We start from the raw sequence: 19,310 nt of genomic DNA on the forward strand, positions 1-19,310 counted from the left end.
GAAACCCTCCTCAGATTCAGAGTGATGATCTGGTTGGTGGAGGAGCGACCGGCCCCCAGTGACGTGGAGGGAAACCCCGTAGCGTCAGCACAGGTTCAGACTGCTGAACGAAGCCACACCTGGCTTTACCAACGTGACACAGCTGCTGAAGGAGCTCCGGCTCCATGCTGCTCACTCAGAGGAGGAAGAACCAGATGTTGGACTCTGCACGCCAGGGGCCTCGTTGATCACACACTGTGGAGGATCCACACTAAAAGTCTACCAGCACCAAAAGCAGAAACAGCATCTGATTTATAAACCATGCAGCAGTGGTGAGCGGTGACCTGTTACAGTGGTCATGCTGAAGTGTCAACTGAAGCCAGCGCCCAATTTTTGGGTATTTATTTATTAATTTAAAAAACGTCATATGTTTTTTACGGAGCCCCGGAGGTGTTAGGCTGCAGAATATTTTATTAAGGCGAGGGCACGCCTTCTATAGTGTGGGTACGCGTTAATAAAGCGTTCCCTACACGCCACTAGCGGAACAAATCAGAGCCGGGCCGGGGGTGGGGCAAATGACTTGGCCTTTTAATCCAAACAATAAAAGTCATTATAACATCATTACACAACATACACCCGCAACAAGCGGGACTTACAAGCTTCAGCACCACGGAGAGCGAATTATATTAATGGCATTACGCACAAGGTGTGTGATGAGAGGCAACGAACACAGATACCGAAACTGAGCTTTACAGTGTTGGAGAAGTTTGTTCCCATAACGCAAAACCTGATGTTACAGCAGCTCACCTTGAGTGAGCTCTTATTAAAGTGATTATGGCTATATTTTATCTCTTATAAACCTGAAGGCGGACTCTCTCTCCCGCCGACCAGATCGCTGCTGCAGAGCCAAACATCTCAAAGCCATAGCGCGCTGAACAGGTGAACAGAGAGGCACAAACTTATCAGGCACAAACTTAGTTTTGTCAGCTCTTCTGATGTGTAGTATTTTATCTTAGAGCAGATCAGCAGGATCAGACTGTTTTCTGACTGACGCTGTCTCGTAGGAAATACAGCAGCGCGTAAATGCGCACGAATGAGATGGACAGCGGTGGATCATCAGTGTCTCTGCATTCTGTAAACTGTTATTTTAGCCTGATTAATCCATTCAGAAAGTCAGCACAGTGTTAATAAACTCAGTTTATCAGATATATTAAAACAAACGTATGTTTCATTCACGTTTGTCGTCATATGTGCTAGCTTGAAAGTGACGGACAAAATTCTTCACCATTTTTGTGATGACTACATCAGGAGCAGGTCGACCACTTGAAATTATTTCCGTCTTTTCTTCAAAAGTTCTCTGGGAAAACGAAACTGAACGCAAAGACTGAATTGTATTGATTTCACTCATTTTGACTCGGCTACTACAAGGCAGTGAAGTTCGGTTGTGAAGTGAATCCAGTTATGAGCATGCGCATTGGCAGATAAGCTGCTTCACTGACAGCTTTTTCGTCATTCAAAATGCTCATGTACAGTAAACACAGCCCCGAGCACGGAGACTACTCAATATCACAGTGCGCATGCGCGAAACAAGCTGTCAGCTTTCCAGCTTTTCGCAAGTAAAACGGGACAGATAAGGCAGGAATTTCAGACCAAAACAGTAGAACAAACCTATTGCATTATAGAACACACTGACAGATGAATATTTTCAATTATTTTATTGAAGGGCTTGGGCATGCACTGCATTTATAGCTTGCTATGACCGCTCGCCCCTGCCATGCAGTTCTTTCCTTTATAAATCCAGTCCAGCTGGAAGGCTGTGCAGGTGGATTCACCTCATATCACCCTCCACACACACACTTTCTACCATGAATGGTCACAGTACCTCAGGAAGGTTTGATCTCAAAAAGCTGCTGATCGCTGGAGTTTTACTCTCAATCATGGCAGAGAAGACAAGGAGAAGGGATTTCAGTAACTTCTGCATTGATTTGTTGAGGGAAATATGATTTTACCAGATGATTTTATTGCTTTTTATTCAATATTTTACAGCTATTCTTTCTCTCTCTTTCTGGTTGCCTCGACCAGCCTTGTGGCTTTTCACAGGAGTCATCTGAAGGTTTTTTTCAGACGTTAAGTGTTTTAGTTTTGTTCAACTTGGACTGGCTGACTCCATCTGTTATCAGGGCTTTGTAGAAATATCTTGTTTGAACATCCTCACTGGGAGGAAGAGACTCAGAGAGCATCTGTGAGCAACAGCTTTCTTGTCTGTTCCTCCACTCTCTGAGAGAATCCTTTTAATAAACCACTTTACACACTTGTTGATTTCTCAGAAATTCTTTATGCCAACAACAGCAGGATTTCCCCAACAGTTTCACTGGCAGCAGTTCTCCGTTCTATCTTGGATCCTCCAGGATGTTCAGAACTGGATTTTATCTCACAACTACAAAGAGACACTCAGCCTCTACTCATGAGCTTGATGATGTTATTAAAGACTGGAGACACTGGGGATTGAACCTAGGACCTCCTACATGCGAAGCAGGCGCTCTACCACTGAGCTACATCCCCTGTTTCCTCCACCTGCTCTGCTGATTGTGACTGAAGTGAATCAGCTCAGTGAGTCCAGGAGGAAAACTCCTGAGAAGCCTGTTCCTCTCTCAGCAGGACAGTCTGGACTGTGGAGTGTGGCTGGTTGCTGGAGGTCAGTATGGATGGAAGTGGATCCATCACTGGTCCAGGTCAGGTGTTTTCTGTTCATGGGGGTCTGATGGTTGATGGTCCATCTGACAGCCAGGTAGTGCAGCAATGAAACCATGCTGAAGGAGGTGCTGTGGCTCAGCTGCTGAAAGAGCCTGTCTCATCAACAGGAGGTCCTGGCTTCAAACATCAACAGTCAGTCTCTGCATCTGGAAAGTGACAGCAGGGTGACTGTCTGCTAAATAACCAGGAGATTGAGTTTTATCCTGACATCTATTATGTTGAAGTGTTTTGTCTTTTATTATCAAAACACATTTTACAGTAAAATACAGCTCAGAGTGGAAGAATCATGATAGAGTGGAGATTTTGGAGTACCAGGGGTCTGGACATGGGGCGGGGGTCCAGAGGGTTCAGTTTGAGAAGTGGTGCTTAAAGCGATACTTCAACATTTTGGCAAATTGGCCCATCTAGGGCAATTCGGTAGTCATTTAGAACAGCATACTTACTTTTTTTGTGAGGGCGAGCTGTTGTTTATTCAGCGGTGCGTCTGAGGAGAGCTTCACGGCGGACATAATGGAAGTGGACGGTACAGTTGCTTCCCCTCGTCAAACTCATCAAATACACAATCCAACAACCCCAAAACACACTTTGGTGGACACGTTATAATCCGCACATTCACTACGCTGTGAAACACCAACAAATAATATTGTAGCGTTACGACATTGAAGCAAATATTGGGAACTACTTTTTCTTTTGAGATCACTACGCCCAGACGCCATGTTTAGTAAGTAGTTCCGTCTTAGCAATCTTCGCAAAAAAACGCTCAATCTCGTAATTTTGCATTAATATTTCACAGCGTAGTGAATGTGGGGATTATAACGTGTCCACCAAAGTGTTTTTTGGGGTTGTTGGATTGTGTTGGATTGATGAGTTTGACGAGGGAAGCTACTGTACCGTCCACTTCCATTATGTCCGCCGTGAAGCTCTCCTCAGACTCACCGCTGAATAAACAACAGCTCGCCCTCACAAAAAAAGTAAGTATGCTGTTCTAAATGACTACCGAATTGCCCTAGATGGGCCAATTTGCCAAAATGTTGAAGTATCGCTTTAAGAGCGGGTACCCAGGTGTGGTTGGAGAGCCTGGCTGGGCTCCAGGAGGAGGGGGTGTATCTGGTGGACGGTGAGTCCAGTCAGGGTGAATGTTGCTGACTGACCAATCAGTCACTGTAAAATACATCTGGCAGTAGAACCCAGTGATCCTGATCCACACACTGCAACATGTCCTGCTTCCTCAGCAAGCTGTGGACTGATCCTTCATGGCTGCTGTCCAGTGTGTGTCCAACACAGGGACACGGCCAGCCGTCCTGATGCTCCGATGCGCCACTCCTCGGTGAAGGATGGAGGTTTGTGGAGCTCAGTGAAGCAGGAAGAGTTCTTCACTTCATTTCATTGCATTAAAACAGAAGAAGTTTGTCCACAAAGAGCTCCATGGCTCCAGATGCTCCTGATCCTCCTCTGCTGGGATCTCCTGCTTTATCTGCTCTCTGGCTGACAGCTGCTGCTGCTCCAGAGGGCAGAGGAAAGCCTGCAGAGGGGGTTGTACATCAGTTGCGGCTGATCCATTGATTTAATGGGCTCTGCCAATTTTTTTAAAAATACATCATTTCCCCTGCTGGTGAAATGAACTCCGTCATGCAAAAAAAGCCCAGGAGTGTCAGACCTGATGTGAGCATGCTGTACAAAACTCACACTTAAATAATGCACAACTGTGGACAGAACACTGTTCAAAAAGCCTTCTCAAATGTCTAATAAGTATAAACTTATTAGACATACAACCCCGGAGGCTATGGCTGCCTTCAAAACAGACCTTTGTGCACAGACCTGGGAGGATGTTTATGCCTCTGTAGATCCAGACAGGGCCTATGAAGCCTTTTTAAACACGCTCTTGATGATATATAACAAACACTGTCCTATTAGAAAGCAACCTATCATACACACATCTAGACAGGGAAAACCATGGATTACAAGGGGGATAGTAAAAGCCTGTAATAAGAAAAAATATCTTTATAGAATGTACATGAAACATAGAACGAAAGAAACTGAACTTCGATACAAAATATATAAGAATAAATTATTAAAAATTATAAAATGTAATAAAACATTATATTATTGTAAAAAGTTAGAACAACACAAGAATAACATTAAAGGAATCTGGGAAGTGTTAAATGGAATAATCAGGAAGGGAATCACAAAACAAGGATACCCAAAGTTTTTTACTGAGGGAAATCAAATTATCAACAAGCCTGAGGAAATTGCAAATTCTTTGAATAATTACTTCGTGAATGTTGGAGCCAACTTAGCCAAAGGAATTGTTCAACTACCTAACACTACTGGAATTGATGACAAAATAATCCCAAACAATGTAAAATCTTTCTTTATCACTGGCGTACACGAAAATGAAGTAATTGAAATTGTTACCTCTTTCAAAAATAAGAGGTCCACAGACAACAACGATATGGATATAACCATGGTAAAAGAAATTATCAATTATGTAGTTGCTCCTTTCACATATATCTGTAACCAAAGTTTCTTAACTGGCGTCTTTCCAACTAAAATGAAAACAGCCAAAATTATACCAGTTTTCAAAACTGGTGACAAACATCAATTCAATAACTATCGACCAATAGCTCTACTACCACAACTTTCAAAAATAATTGAAAAATTATTTGTTAAAATACTTGACCATTTTCTTGACAAATATCAACTTTTATGTGAGCAGCAGTATGGGTTTAGGACAAACAGGTCAACATCAATGGCTGTGATGGATCTAGTGGAGAATTTAACCACAGCAATCGACCAAAAAAAATATTCAGTTGGCATTTTTATAGATCTAAGTAAGGCATTTGACACGATTGACCATTCAATACTACTAAAGAAATTAGAACGATATGGGATCAGGGGGGTTGTTCATGATTGGATTAAAAGTTACTTATCAGAAAGAGAACAATACGTACAACTAGATAATATAACCTCAGTTAAAAGCCCTGTTACTTATGGAATACCCCAGGGATCAGTACTGGGACCTAAGTTATTTATCCTTTATATAAATGACATCAGCTATGTCCTAAAAAATATTAATTGTATTTTATTTGCCGATGACACTAGCCTGTATTGCTCTGGGCATGACCTCGATAGTCTTTTGCATACTGCTGAAAAGGAACTTGATATTTTGAAAAAATGGTTTGATACCAATAAATTATCGATAAATGTGAACAAAACTAAATACATAATTTTTGGCAACAGAAAAATTAACAAACAGCGTTGCATTAAAATTGGCAGTGTAGAGATTGAAAGGGTGGACTCCACAAAATTTTTAGGAGTAATACTAGATAATAAATTAGGCTGGAAAATGCACATTAATACAATCAAGACAAAAGTATCTAAAACAATTGCCATATTACATAGAATTAAACACTCTGTGAATAAAAGTGCTCTTAAATTACTATACAACTCTCTGATCCTCCCGTACCTTAAATACTGTGTGGAAACCTGGGGGAATAATTATAAGACATATATGAATTCAATTTTTTTACTCCAAAAGAAGGCGATAAGAATTGTAACTCAGGTAGACTATTACACTCCAACCAATGATCTTTTCATACAATTAAAGTGTCTTAAATTTCAGGACATTGTCAATCTAAACACTGCTTTAGTCATGTATAAGGCTCATAACAATATGCTCCCTCACTATATCCAAGTCTTGTTCAAACCCAGAGAGAGACAGTACAGTTTGAGAGGGGACATGATTTTCAAAACAGCTTCAGTGAGGACCAGCTTGAAAAGTCGATGCGTTTCGTTTAGAGGTGTCAATTTATGGAACGATCTGGACGATATAGTAAAGGGCTCCAAAAATATTCATACTTTTCAAAAAAAGTATAAGGCCAGCATTCTAAATAAATATAGAACTACTGTTTAAACTAAGATACCCTGGAAACCATATAAAGTACAAAATGACTGTAATCTAATTTCGTGTGTGTTTGTGTGTGTTTGTGTGTGGGTGTGAAAAATTGGGTGTGATTTGAACATAGAATAGTGTGTGGGTGCGGGATGTGTGAGGGTAAGACACGCTGAGAGGTGAAATTTAAAAAAATAAATAAATAAAATAAATAAATCAGGAGAAGAAGAATCAATAGCTGGATGAACTAGATCGGTTGTAGTTCTTTAGTTATTTTCTTTTTGAAAATATATTTTGTTGCTGTCATGGAAATAATTATGTTGCTAGGGGTAGGCGATACAAGTGATAAACTTCTGCCTATACCCTTTCAGTCAATGTATTGTTTTAAGTGTAAGAATTATGCTTCTTGTGTTATCCTGTAAAAAGCTGACTGAAAAAAAATTAAAAAAAATAAACTAACTAAAGTTTCCATGTTGAGCAGCATCTCTGATTCCAGAGAATATCATTTCCATACATGGGTGCTGCAGGTGGAGGTGGTGCAGGTCCTTCGACATCACTGATGCCAGATTTACACTAACAACCTCTCCAAGCTCATTTCCGCCACAGTGGATCAGAAGCACATCTGGCACCGCTCTTCCTTGAAGGGACCGATGGAAAAAGGGGAGACGGTTCTTCCCCTTCACCCCCCCCACCCCCCAACCCCCCACCCCCCAACCCTGTCTTCCCCTATCATCCACCTCCACCACATAAGTAATTTCCAGTAACAGCCTTCCACCTACATCGTTTCCGGTCAGTGAACTTCCGCCAGGCCCCATTTCAAGATGGTAGCACCCATAATGCCACAGCAGTCCCTCCTCCAGAGGGAAGCACAGAGCAAGCCACAACATCCTGCTCAACAGTGTCCATCACTCGGACTGCAGTGTCAGCTGGAAGTGACTTTTGATCCCTCTTCCTGACACTTCAGGGATTTCTACTCTGACAGGAGGATTGGCTGAGAACAGCTGATGCTGCAGAGGAGTGGAAATATGAAGCTAACACTGCTTTATAATGCAAGTAACATTCTTCAGCAAGGGACTTTTTTTTATTAAAAACTGTGACAAAGAAAATCAGATATGAAGACAAAGATGTAAAAATATTTGATTTCTAAATGAGTCATTAACTACGATATATGTGGTATTAATACAGATCATCAACATCATCCACAGCAGAGACACATCTGGTGTTTTCAGGCTTCCTGTGAGTCTTTCTCCTCTTCTAGATTTTCTAGTCTCTTTCAAACCAAATCTTTAGTCCTCCTCTGCAGCTCCGCCCCTTTTTTCTGGAAGTCTTTGTCTGCAGTTAGAGAAATTGGAGGTGGATGGAGCAGAAAGTTTTTACATGAGGGGGCGTGGCTGATGAGTGGGCGTGGCTACTGATGGGATCGTGGTTGCTGAGGGGCGTGGCTGCTGAAATGATGTCACTTTCCTCACGCAGACGCATTCAGCATAAAACAGGTTTTAGAGTCACCAAAACAACTGACTGAGCAGTGGAATGTTTCTCTTGGCCTCTGTTCAGACTCTCAGCCCGTCATGGAGCAGAACAGCTCCAACAGGTTTGGCGTGTTGTGACAGCATCTCCCAGAGCTTCAGGAAGAAGTTAGAAAAATAAAAACATTTTGCATTCATGAGAAATTTGACTGAAATGACTACTGAAGGACACTGACTGCTGGTTCTTATTAAACTGTAGAGAGTAGCTGCTGTCAGGGAGTCTCTGGTCTTCATCCCTGGTCCTGATCCACATTTGAACTGCATTCCTGAGCTCAGGGATGGATTCAGTAGCGTCACACACTTCCAGTAATGTGGGGGTGTGATTTAATGTAAAGACAGAGGAGGAGGAGCAGCTGTGTTCAGGTGATCCAGGTGAGGCAGTCCAGCCAGGAAACAGGAAGTGAAGGACCGAGAGAGTTCAGACTCCAACGGACAGACTGAGAGAGAAGGAGGAGCAGGTGAGTGCTGCTGCAACTCTGATCTTCTAACGCTGCTGCTGCTGCTGCTGTGTGTGTGTGTGTGTGTGTGTGTGTGTGTGTGTGTGTGTGTGTGTGTGTGTGTGTGTGTGTGTGTGTGTGTGTGTGTGTGTGTGTGTGTGTGTGTGTGTGAGAGAGAGAGAGAGAGAGAGAGTGAGAGAAAGAGAGAGAGACTAAGGTTCCATTTACACAGCAATATTTTCAAATGAAAACACAAAAGTTTGTTTTCCATTTACTCACCAACAGTATTCAGTGCAACTGAAAATGCAACTTTTTGAAAACTCTGTGACTCCGTCTCCATGGAAACAAGCAAAATCACATTTTCTGGAAATGCAGGCTGTGTCATTCTTAAACGCAGAAATGCTGCTGCTGCTCATGTGCAGGACTCTCCTGGTAAATCGTTGTTCTGCTCATGCTCAGTAGATGACAAGAACAATCATGTTGCCTGGAGTATTTCATGACTAGTTCTGTTCCATTTCTACTCAAATAGAAACTGTTTATTTAGTTATCCACATAATAAAAGCTCTGAGCAGCGCTGCCCAGTAATACTTTTTAAACTTTCTTTCTCCTTCCAGCACTGAAGAACAGTGTGTTTAATTCCAGCTTCAGTATTGTTGGAATGGGGTGTGGATCTGAGGCTGAAGCGCAGAAGAAGCAACGGTAAGGAGGAGTTTATTAATATAAATGTTCTTGAAAGCAATAGCAGTAGTTGGGAGCACAAAGAGCCTAACTGAGTCCAGAACGGAGCAGCTGGGCATTCTGGGAGAGAGAGCAGCAGAGCGGCTGGTGGGTCAGGGAGGTGGAGGGGAGCTGCTGAGGCTGTGAGCTCAGTCCCAAAGCAGAGTTTCCAGGTGGACTGCAGGCCGACTGCTGGGCTGGCGAGAGAGAGAGAGAGAGAGGGAGAGGGAGAGGGAGAGGGAGAGAGAGAGAGAGAGAGAGAGAGAGAGATTTGCACAGTTCACAGTAATACAGTGTGTGTCAGACTCTTAAAAACCATTCATGCTTTCAAATTAAAAAATGTGCAAAATGAAGTTGATTGTTGTCCATACAGCACAGAATGTCCTTAAAACACCAGACCTCTTTAAAAGCATTTAAATCTTTGTTTTGTTTAAAAAATCGATATTCGAGCCAGAGTCTGGATTTGACATTGACCTGCCACACTTCTTTGACGTCCTGTCCTTCTCTGCCCTCAACCTTGTTCCTTCTGCTGACATAAATCGCCATCTTGGCTTCCCCTGAGATAAAATTGAGGAGCTGCCACTTGTTTTTTTCTTTTTGTTTGTAACCAGCTCCCATGATAAAAGTTCTCTCAGTAAAAGCAACACTAAAAAGACTAAAAACCACCGTTAAAAGAGTGAAGAAGCCTGTGAGCCTCTTGCACTCAGTAAAAACGTGATAAATAGTCTCTCTCTGATGGCAGAAGGGGCACGTGTTTAAAACAGCAGGGTTGAGGACAGAGATAAAAGCACTGGAGGCGATGGCACCGTGTAAAATCCTCCACTGGAGGTCTCCAGTCCGTTTTCTCAAGGGGGGCTTGTATAAAATCCTCCACTGTGGGCCGGGACCAGGTCCAGCCTGTCCCAGTCTCTGTGACCACACAGTGGGGGGTCTGTTGCTCAGTCCACCCTTGTGGATGCTCTTCACACAGTTCCTGTAAAATATTTTTTTGTCTGCCTTGTGTAAGGATAGTCTCTCAGGCTGTGTGGTCTTCAGGAGGGGGCCGGACAGATCCCCCAGCTCCAGGCTCAGCAGGACCTCGGGGAAGGGGTCGTCAACATCCGGGGAGAGTTCTCCTTGGCTGTACCTCCTCAGCAGACTCCTGTCTCTGGGCGTCAGCGCACTCCTCCACTTCTCCAGGAGCCCCTGGGACACCCGGATGGACTGCATCCCCAGCAGAGAGCCCAGGGCCTGGGCGTCGCTCAGGTCCGGCCCCACAGCATCCACAAGCTGACCCACGGTGAGGGTCCCAGACTGGATCAGCCTTCCGGTCAGGCCGGGGGTCGAGGCTCCGCTGATGTCCAGTCTGGATCCGTGGATCAGGGGTTCTTTCAACAGCCAGTGCAGAGAGTCGGCTTTCAGGCACCTTCCGCGTGAAAACAAGGCCCAGCAATTAAATAAACTCTGGTAAAACGGAGGCAGCCCCTTGAGGTTTAGAAATTTGGGATCAGTCAAAAACAGAACATTATCCAACCCCAACTTATTGGCACGCCTCAGGATGCAGCTGGCCACGCCTCTCCACACCAGATCCGCCGGTCCTGCGAGGTACCTCTGCAGGAACTGGAGTCTAAAAGTGGCGGTCCGGCTGGCCAAGTGGACCAGGCCCTGGCCCCCCTCCTCTCTGTCTAAAAACAGCACCCCCTGTGGCACCCAGTGCAGACCATCCCAGAAGAAATTGATCATTTTCTTTTGAATTTGAGCCAGGAGACCTGGAGGAGGGTCTGCACTGGTGAGCCGATGCCACAGCTGGGATGCAACCAGGTTATTTAAAACCAAGACTCTGCCCCGAAGTGACATTTTCGGGAGGAGCCACCTCCACTTGGAGAGCTTAGCCTCCACCTTCTCCAAGACGGTCTCCCAGTTCTTCTGAACAAAATGTTCCTTTCCAACATAAATTCCCAGGTACTTGAGGCCCTCCCTCCTCCATGTTAGATTTTGGGGAAGAACTGGAAGACCGCCGTGCCACCTGCCGACAGCAAGGGCCTCGCTCTTCCCCCAGTTGACCCTTGCTGCGGATGCCACATTAAAATCTTTAATAATATTAACTAAAATATCTACATCCCCCTGATTCCGTATAAAAACAATAAGATCGTCTGCATAGGCCGATAAAATCATGCTTTCACTAAAACCCGGTAAAAGCAGAAACTGCAGACTGGAACGTAGCTTAGAGAGGAGGGGCTCCAGGGAGAGCGCATAGAGCATCCCAGACAGAGCACAGCCCTGCCTGACACCTCTACACACCCTAAAAGGAGCACACAGACTGCCGTTGATCTTCAGCACACTCTCAATGTCCCTGTACAGCACCTGGATCTTAGCTATGAAACCAACGCTGAACCCAAAACTTTCCATGACCCTCCAAAGGAAGCTGTGTTCAACTTGGTCAAAAGCCTTTTCCTGGTCTACTGAAATCAGACCAGCATCGATGTCCAAAGAACTAGAGACTTCCAAAACGTCCCGAATCAGGTGGACGTTGTCCACCATGGACCTGCCGGGGACACAGTAGGTCTGATCCCGGTGGATGACCTGCTCCATAGCCCTCCCCAGCCTGGAGGCCAAGACCTTGGACAGGAGTTTGTAATCCACACAGAGCAAGGACACGGGGCGCCAGTTCTTGATGTCCTGCAGGTTCCCCTTCTTGGGGAGCAGCGTGAGGACTGCTCTCCTGCAGGACACTGGCAAGGAACCAGAGGCCAGACACTCGTTGTGGACGTCCAGGACATCCCTACCCAGGATGTCCCAGAACGCCTTGTAGAACTCGGCGGTGAGCCCGTCGATCCCAGGAGACCTGCCCGTTGGCATCGCCTGCAGCGCTGCTCGCAGCTCCTGCATGTCCAGGCAGGCCTCCAGTTCTGTGTTGGTCTCCTCGGAGACACGAGGCAGTCCCCTCAGGAACCCCTCCAGGAGCTCCTGCTCCTCCTTGAACTCACTCCCATACAGGGAGGAGTAGAAGCCCACCGCCGTCCTCCGTATCTGGCATGGTTCGGTGACCTCCTCCCCCGTGTCTGAAAGCAGTGCGTGGATCACTCTCCCCTGTCCGGCCTTTTTCTCCAGGCGAAAGAAGAAGCTAGAGGGAGCATCCATCCCTGTGATGGTCTGGTACCGGGACCGAACCAGTGCGCCCTGCACTTTAACGTACAGCAGGTCGGCTAAAGCCATTTTTTTCCTTTTGAGGTTTTCAAAGTCACCTCGATTTCCTGTGGACTCACTTAAATGCTCCAGTTCCACTATCTCGGTCTCTAGATCCTTCATGGATCTGGTGATATCACTTGTGACATTGAGGGTGTGCTGCTGACACAGGAGTTTGATCTGCGTCTTACCGTGGTCCCACCACTGCCCAAGACTGCTAAAATCTCCCTTCCTCTGTCTAAAACCCTGCCAAAAAAACACTAAAGCCTCCCTAAAACTTCTATCAAAGGTTAAAACAGAGTTAAAATGCCAGTAAGCGCTCCCTGGCCGGACATCCCTGATAAAAATACTGCTTAAAAGTAGACAATGATCAGTAAAACCAACCGGTAAAATATCACACCTCCTAAAAACATTAAAATGATGCTTAAGACAATAAATACGATCCAGCCTGGCTGAGGAGACCCTGCTCTCTCTACAGTGGGACCAGGTGTACTGCCGACAGTCAGGATGCATCCTTCTCCAAACGTCCACAACGCCCTGAGAGTGGACCAGCTGCTTCAAGACGTGCTGAGAGGCTGGATGAGGCTCTGCATGGTTGCGATCTAAAGTCGCGTCTTCCGTGCAGTTAAAATCCCCACCCACAAACAAATGGTCCTCCGACCCACACCCACTTACCACCTCAGACAGTTTGAGGAAAAACTGCTTCCTCTCTGCACCGGCTGTTGGAGCATAAATGTTAATAAATACAAGTTTAAAATGGTGGAACTGAGCTTTAACTAAAAGCAGCCTCCCCTGTACACAATGCTGGACCTCCAGGGAGTCGGGGTTAAAAGCCCTGGAGAAGAGGAGGCCCACTCCTCCACTGAGAGGAGTGAGGTGGCTCAAGATGGCCTCCCCCCTCCATTCCCTCCTCCATTCAGCCTCGATGTTAAAATCACTATGAGTTTCCTGAAGGAACAGGACGTCGATCTTCTTCAGTGTGACTGTCTCATAAACTGACTGTCTCTTTCTCAGATCTCTGGCTCCATTTATGTTTAAAACACCCAGCTTAAAAACATCCATGATAAATGAGATGTCTAAAACCAGGATAAGAACAAATAAATTCATTAAAAAACACTTGGCTGCCACCTTCATCGTTTAATTGTTTTTTGGCTTTTGGCACCAGTTTTTTTAAACGATAACATTCTTGCTCAGTGAGGCCAGACTCCAGTCTGTTACTCATATGGAGCCTGGCCGATAAAATAAAACCATTCAGATCAGGGAAATGATCCCCCACCTTCACCCTGTGCTGGTTTTTGGTCTGGTGTAAGAACATTTTAAGTTTGTCTGCGCTGTATGAAGACCTGTTTTTCTGTGAGCTGCTAAAAGAAACGTCACTGCCGTCTGACACACACTCACTGTCACTGTCTGACAGCCGCCCCTCCACACAACTTTTTTTTGCGTCTGCATTGTTGCCTTTTTTCTTTCTTTTCCCTGGTTTCACCCTGTCCACTCTGTCCTCCTCCTCCACCTGTTCAGCCCAGGAGGCGCTCCTGCCTGCTTCCCCTCCTCCCTCCTCCTCCATCGCTTTTCCTCCCTTCTCCCTTTCCACCTGCTCCTCCTCCACTACTTTCTCCCTCTGTTCCTCCTCCACCACCTGTCCCTTCTCCAACTGTTCCTCCACCACTATCTCACCCTGATCCCGCTCCACCTGTCCCTCCACCTCACCTTGCTTCTCCTCCCCTCCCTCACCCACTTTTTTTTTCTTGTTTTTTATCTTTTTTCCCCTCCACCTCCGCAGTGTTATTTACATTATTGTCGGTGTCCCTCCACCCGGCAGACTCGCTCTCCTCTCCCCTGCCGCCACCCGCAGCTTCACCCGGTGTATTTACATTACTCACCCCGTGCTCGGTGCTCTCCTGTGGGGCCACGACAGATCGCCTCCTCGGGAAGGTCCGAGGAGCCGCCGTCGGCCGCTCGGACTGAGCCCCGGCCGCCGCGTCCCCCGGGAGCCCGGAGCGCGGAGCCGCCGCCGTGGGGGGAGCCCCCAGGCGTTGGCCCGCGGCGCCGGGGCCGGGGCGGCTGCGGCCGCGGCGCCGGGTCCCGCGGAACTCGGTCCCGCCAGATCCGCCTCCGCCGAGCCAGACCCAGCAGAGCCGGACCCTGGAGAGCCAGATCCTGCTGAACCAGATGGAGCAGACGTGGCCGGGCAGCCCTGATGGTGTGTCCCTCCTGTCCACAGCCGAAGCACTTCATGCCAGCTGAGCTCGCGAAAACAACGTAATCATAATCATTTACTCTCACGCGGAAACAGAGGTTCAGCTCCTCGCTCCGGTTGTTGAGTATCATAAATACGTGTCTTCGGTGGCACACGGCGTTCTTCAGCAGCTGAGACTTACATCCAGACAGGATGTCCTTCACCGAGGACACCACCTTTCCAAATCTGGACAGCTCGCGGATCAGAAGCTCATCTGGCACGAAGGGAGGGACGTTGGACAGGACGACCCGGACAGCAGGCTGAGACAGCGGCTGGACCGGGACGAACCTGTCCGCGACGGTAATGCCCGACTCCACCACAGCGTTAGCCTGCTCCACCTGGTCCAGGAAGATGACCACGGCGCTGTTCATCCTCGCGACCGACCTAACATTATCGTAGCCCACTTTCTCCCCCACAGCCAGGGCCACGTCCTCCACGCTGCAGGGGAACTGGGCCACCACCCGGACCCCGTGTTTGCGGGTGAGCTGCCTGAGGTTGGTCATGGCTGCAGCCAGACCTCCCCCAAACAGACCGCAAAACCCACCAAGAACCCAAATAAACGATATAAACTAGTAAATGTGATCTGTGATTAATAAACTACGGTGAAAGTGAACATTACCACTTAAACAAACAAAAAAAAAACAAGCAAAACGCCACACAGCACACACCACGCTCTCACACACTCCAGCCGCCGCCCACTCCCAGCATGCACCGAGAGAGAGAGAGAGAGAGAGAGAGAGAGAGAGAGAGAGAGAGAGAGAGAGAGAGAGAGAGAGAGAGAGAGAGAGAGAGAGAGAGAGAGAGAGAGAGAGAGAGAGAGAGAGAGAGAGTGAGTAGCCATACAGGAGCCAACAGGAGCTGAACAGGTTCTCACTGCAGGAACTAATGCCACCCAGACATCAGAGGACTGAAGAGATTTTGAAAAGACTCCTGGAAAACTGTCAGCTCACAACTAAAGTCAAGTGTTTAGAGTTTTTAGCCACAACCCAGTCTCAGATCATATCAAACACGTTTGATATTATCACAAACCCAAAACATGAAAAGACTGATATGAAACAGAGCAGATTACAATCTTAAACTAAACAATGGAGAGTACGGGAGCGCACTGTGACTGCAGTTAATATCCTAGATTTACAAAAAAGTTTCAGTTTTTGGTCTGGGACTTCAGCATTTTCTGGTGTAAACCAGATTAACTGGTGTAGAAAAACAGTCCTGTGTGGAGTGGTGTCACATGCCAGGTTAAACAGGGAGAAGATCAGGTGTAGGTGATCAGGCTGGGATAAACTGATAGATAGAAACTGATAGAACTGCCCTAGTGGTTCTGCCAGTGGCGAGCGGTGACCTGTTACAGTGGTCATGCTGAAGTGTCAACTACAGCTAGCGCCCAATTTTTGGGTATTTATTTATTAATAAAAAAAACGTCATATGTTTTTTACGGAGCCCCAGAGGTGTTAGGCTGCAGAATATTTTATTAAGGCGAGGGCACGCCTTCTATAGTGTGGGTACGCGTTAATAAAGCGTTCCCTCCATGCCACTAGCGGAACAAATCAGAGCCGGGCCGGGGGTGGGGCAAATGACTGGGCCTTTTCATCCAAACAATAAAAGTCATAATAACTTCATTACACAACATACACCTGCAACAAGTGGGACTTACAAGCTTCAGCACCACGGAGAGCGAATTATATTAATGACATTACGCACAAGGTGTGTGATGAGAGGCAACAAACACAGAGACCGAAACTGAGCTTTACAATGTTGGAGAAGCTTGTTCCCATAACGCAACACCTGATGTTACAGCAGCTCACCTTGAGTGAGCTCTTATTAAAGTGATTATGGCTATATTTTATCTCTTATAAACCTGAAGGCGGACTCTCTCTCCCGCCGACCCTGCTGACAGATCGCTGCTGCAGAGCCAAACATCTCAAAGCCATAGCGCGCTGAACAGGTTAACAGAGAGGCACAAACTTAGTTTTGTCAGCTCTTCTGATTATTTTACCTTAGAGCAGATCAGCAGGATCAGACTGTTTTCTGACTGACGCTGTCTCGTAGGAGCATACAGCAGCGCGTAAATGCGCATGAATGAGATGGACAGCGGTGGATCATCAGTGTCTCTGCGTCCTGTAAACTGTTATTTTAGCCTGATTAATCCATTCAGAAAGTCGGCACAGTGGTAATAAACTAAGTTTATCAGATATATTAAAACAAACGTATGTTTCATTTACGTTTATCGTCATATGTGCTAGCTTGAAAGTGACGGACAAAATTCTTTACCGTTTTTGTGATGACTACATCAGGAGGAGGTCGACCACTTGAAATTATTTCCCTGTTTTCTTCAAAAGTTCTCTGGGAAAACGAAACTGAACGCAAAGACTGAATTGTATTGATTTCCCTCATTTTGACTCGGCTACTACAAGGCAGTGAAGTTCGGTTGTGAAGTGAATCCAGTTATGAGCATGCGCATTGGCAGATAAGCTGCTTCACTGACAGCTTTTTCGTCATTCAAAATGCTCGTGTACAGTAAACACAGCCCCGAGCACGGAGACTACTCAATATCGCAGCTTTCCAGCTTTTCGCAAGCAAAACGGTACAGATAAGGCAGGAATTTCAGACCAAAACAGTAGAACAAACGTATTGCTTTATAGAACACACTGACAGATGAATGTTTTCAATTATTTTATTGAAGGGCTTGGGCATGCACTGCATTTATAGCTTATTATGACCGCTCGCCCCTGGGTTCTGCAAACACACACCTCAACCTGAGGAGCGCAGAGAGAGGGGGACGGAGGAAAAACAGGGCAATACTGCCCCTATGTGGTGGCCCAGGCAGAGGTTGGGACAATTTTTAACAAATGAATTATGTGGGTTTGTGGTTTATTTGCTAAAAACAAACAGCAGCAGTATAATGGACCATGAAAGCTACATCATGTACAGAGTTTCTGCCATTGTTGTGTTTCAATGACAGAACATTGGTCCAGGAGCCTGAAGCAGCTCGAACTGTAAGCTTTACTAAACAGAAAGGTCTTAAACTAGAGCCTGTGTGTTCCTCCCTGACTGAACCTGGCAGCTGGTTCCACATGACAGCAGCCTGATCTCTGAACCTGAGTCTGAAGAGGTTTAACAGCTCTGCTCTTGTTGCTGCTTTCTCTCTCAGTGACTGAAGATGAGTGGTGTGGATGAAGAGGAGGACGGACCAGAGTGTGTGGACAGGTGAGAGACGCCAGCTGCTCCTGCAGAGTCCACAGCAACAGCAAGGAGGAGACGAGATGCAGCGCTGCTGTTTCTGTCTGCTCTCAGTGAGCTGCACTCATTGTCAGCGTCTCCTTTCTGCCAGTTTGTTGATCTTCACTCTGACTTTGACACTTTGATCACTCTGCTCACTCTGCAGTTTGCTGTTCTCAGTCAGAATCATTCCAGCTGCACTCAGGATGATTCAACCCTCACTGAACATCAACCGAACTGGAAAAATGTTCAAGTTTTCATCTGAATTCAATCAAAGATGCAGCAATGGGAAAAACTCAACATTATTGATTAGATCAGTTTTTTTTCTTCAAATGCAACTCACTATGCTTCTTTTAAATTGAAATGTCCCCTGATGTCACTACTTTCTCCATTGACAAAAGCTTTAGGCCAGACAGTTAACGAAATCTGAAAAACGCAAAGAATTTCTACAAAATAGTCTCAGAAAACAGAACTTAATTCCGTATTTTCAATAGTGTATCTGAAGTATATCCGGTCTATTCAGATCTGTTTGGAGCTTTTATTCTCAATCTTCAACAACTTGACCAATTTCAGTCTGCTGAAGTTGAAGAGTCTGCTCCCTGTAGGACTCTGGAGGTTAGCATTTAGCATTTAGCATTGTCTCTGTAGGACTCATGAGGTTGACATTTAGCATTGTCTCCACAGTGTGTGTTCAGACTCTTCGATAAACTTCCCAAAACCTTGAAAGCTTCAATGATGATTGTTCCACATAATTATAAACAAGTGTCCTCTTGAAATGGAGAGCAGAAAGGAACGCTGAGGGAGAACATGAAGACAACAATAAGAGCAGAAAGGAAACAGAGAGAGATTCTGTTCATGAGCTCAGATATTCAGGACACTGAGCAGATCTGATGTTTTGGTTCAAACAGTTCCAATATTTCTATTTTGTTCATTTGATTTCTGTCATGGGTTCATGGCTCATCTCCTGATAACCTGTGTGTGTGTGTGTGTGTGTGTGTGTGTGTGTGTGTGTGTGTGTGTGTGTGTGTGTGTGTGTGTGTGTGTGTGTGTGTGTGTGTGTCTGTGTAGACACGCAGCAGGGTCATCAGGATCCAGCAGGTTGTCCATGAAGAGTGACCTGTCCAAAGATGATCCACCAGTCTTCAGTGCTGAACCTGGACCTTCAGACACAAAGTAAGAAACTCTTAGTTTCTTTGATTTCCTCCAAACCAGAGTGAGAGATGTTGAGCTCCCTTTCAGATTCATCTCCAGGATTGTGAAGCAGTGTGAGAGTTGAAGCTGGATCTTTGTGTTGTGTTGCTCAGAGTAAATGTTGCTTGATGTCCACAGAGAGAAGAAGAGGACTGATGTGTGTGAGGAGCAGCCAGAAAGATCCAGAAGCGCCG

The 19,310-nt window shown here is 45.9% G+C and overlaps 1 long non-coding RNA gene and 1 other non-coding gene across 3 annotated transcripts; one reads left to right on the forward strand and one right to left on the reverse strand.

Moving 5' to 3' along the window:
* Positions 1 to 2,469: 2,469 nt before the first annotated feature.
* On the reverse strand, positions 2,470 to 2,541 carry trnaa-cgc (transfer RNA alanine (anticodon CGC)). Its single transcript has one exon. It is a non-coding gene; the product is annotated as a tRNA-Ala (tRNA).
* A 5,845-nt stretch (positions 2,542 to 8,386) lies between these two features.
* LOC115384168 (uncharacterized) lies at positions 8,387 to 19,310 on the forward strand. 2 transcript variants are annotated; one of them, XR_003930832.1, is made up of 5 exons: positions 8,387 to 8,609; positions 9,203 to 9,287; positions 17,858 to 17,913; positions 18,994 to 19,098; positions 19,255 to 19,310. It is a non-coding gene; the product is annotated as an uncharacterized LOC115384168 (long non-coding RNA). The 2 variants fall into 2 exon arrangements; XR_003930833.1 differs by lacking the exon at positions 9,203 to 9,287 and having other exon boundaries at positions 8,388 to 8,609.

Source organism: Salarias fasciatus (genome assembly GCF_902148845.1).
Source record: "Salarias fasciatus chromosome 23 unlocalized genomic scaffold, fSalaFa1.1 super_scaffold_20, whole genome shotgun sequence".
In the NCBI taxonomy this organism is placed as follows: domain Eukaryota; kingdom Metazoa; phylum Chordata; class Actinopteri; order Blenniiformes; family Blenniidae; genus Salarias; species Salarias fasciatus.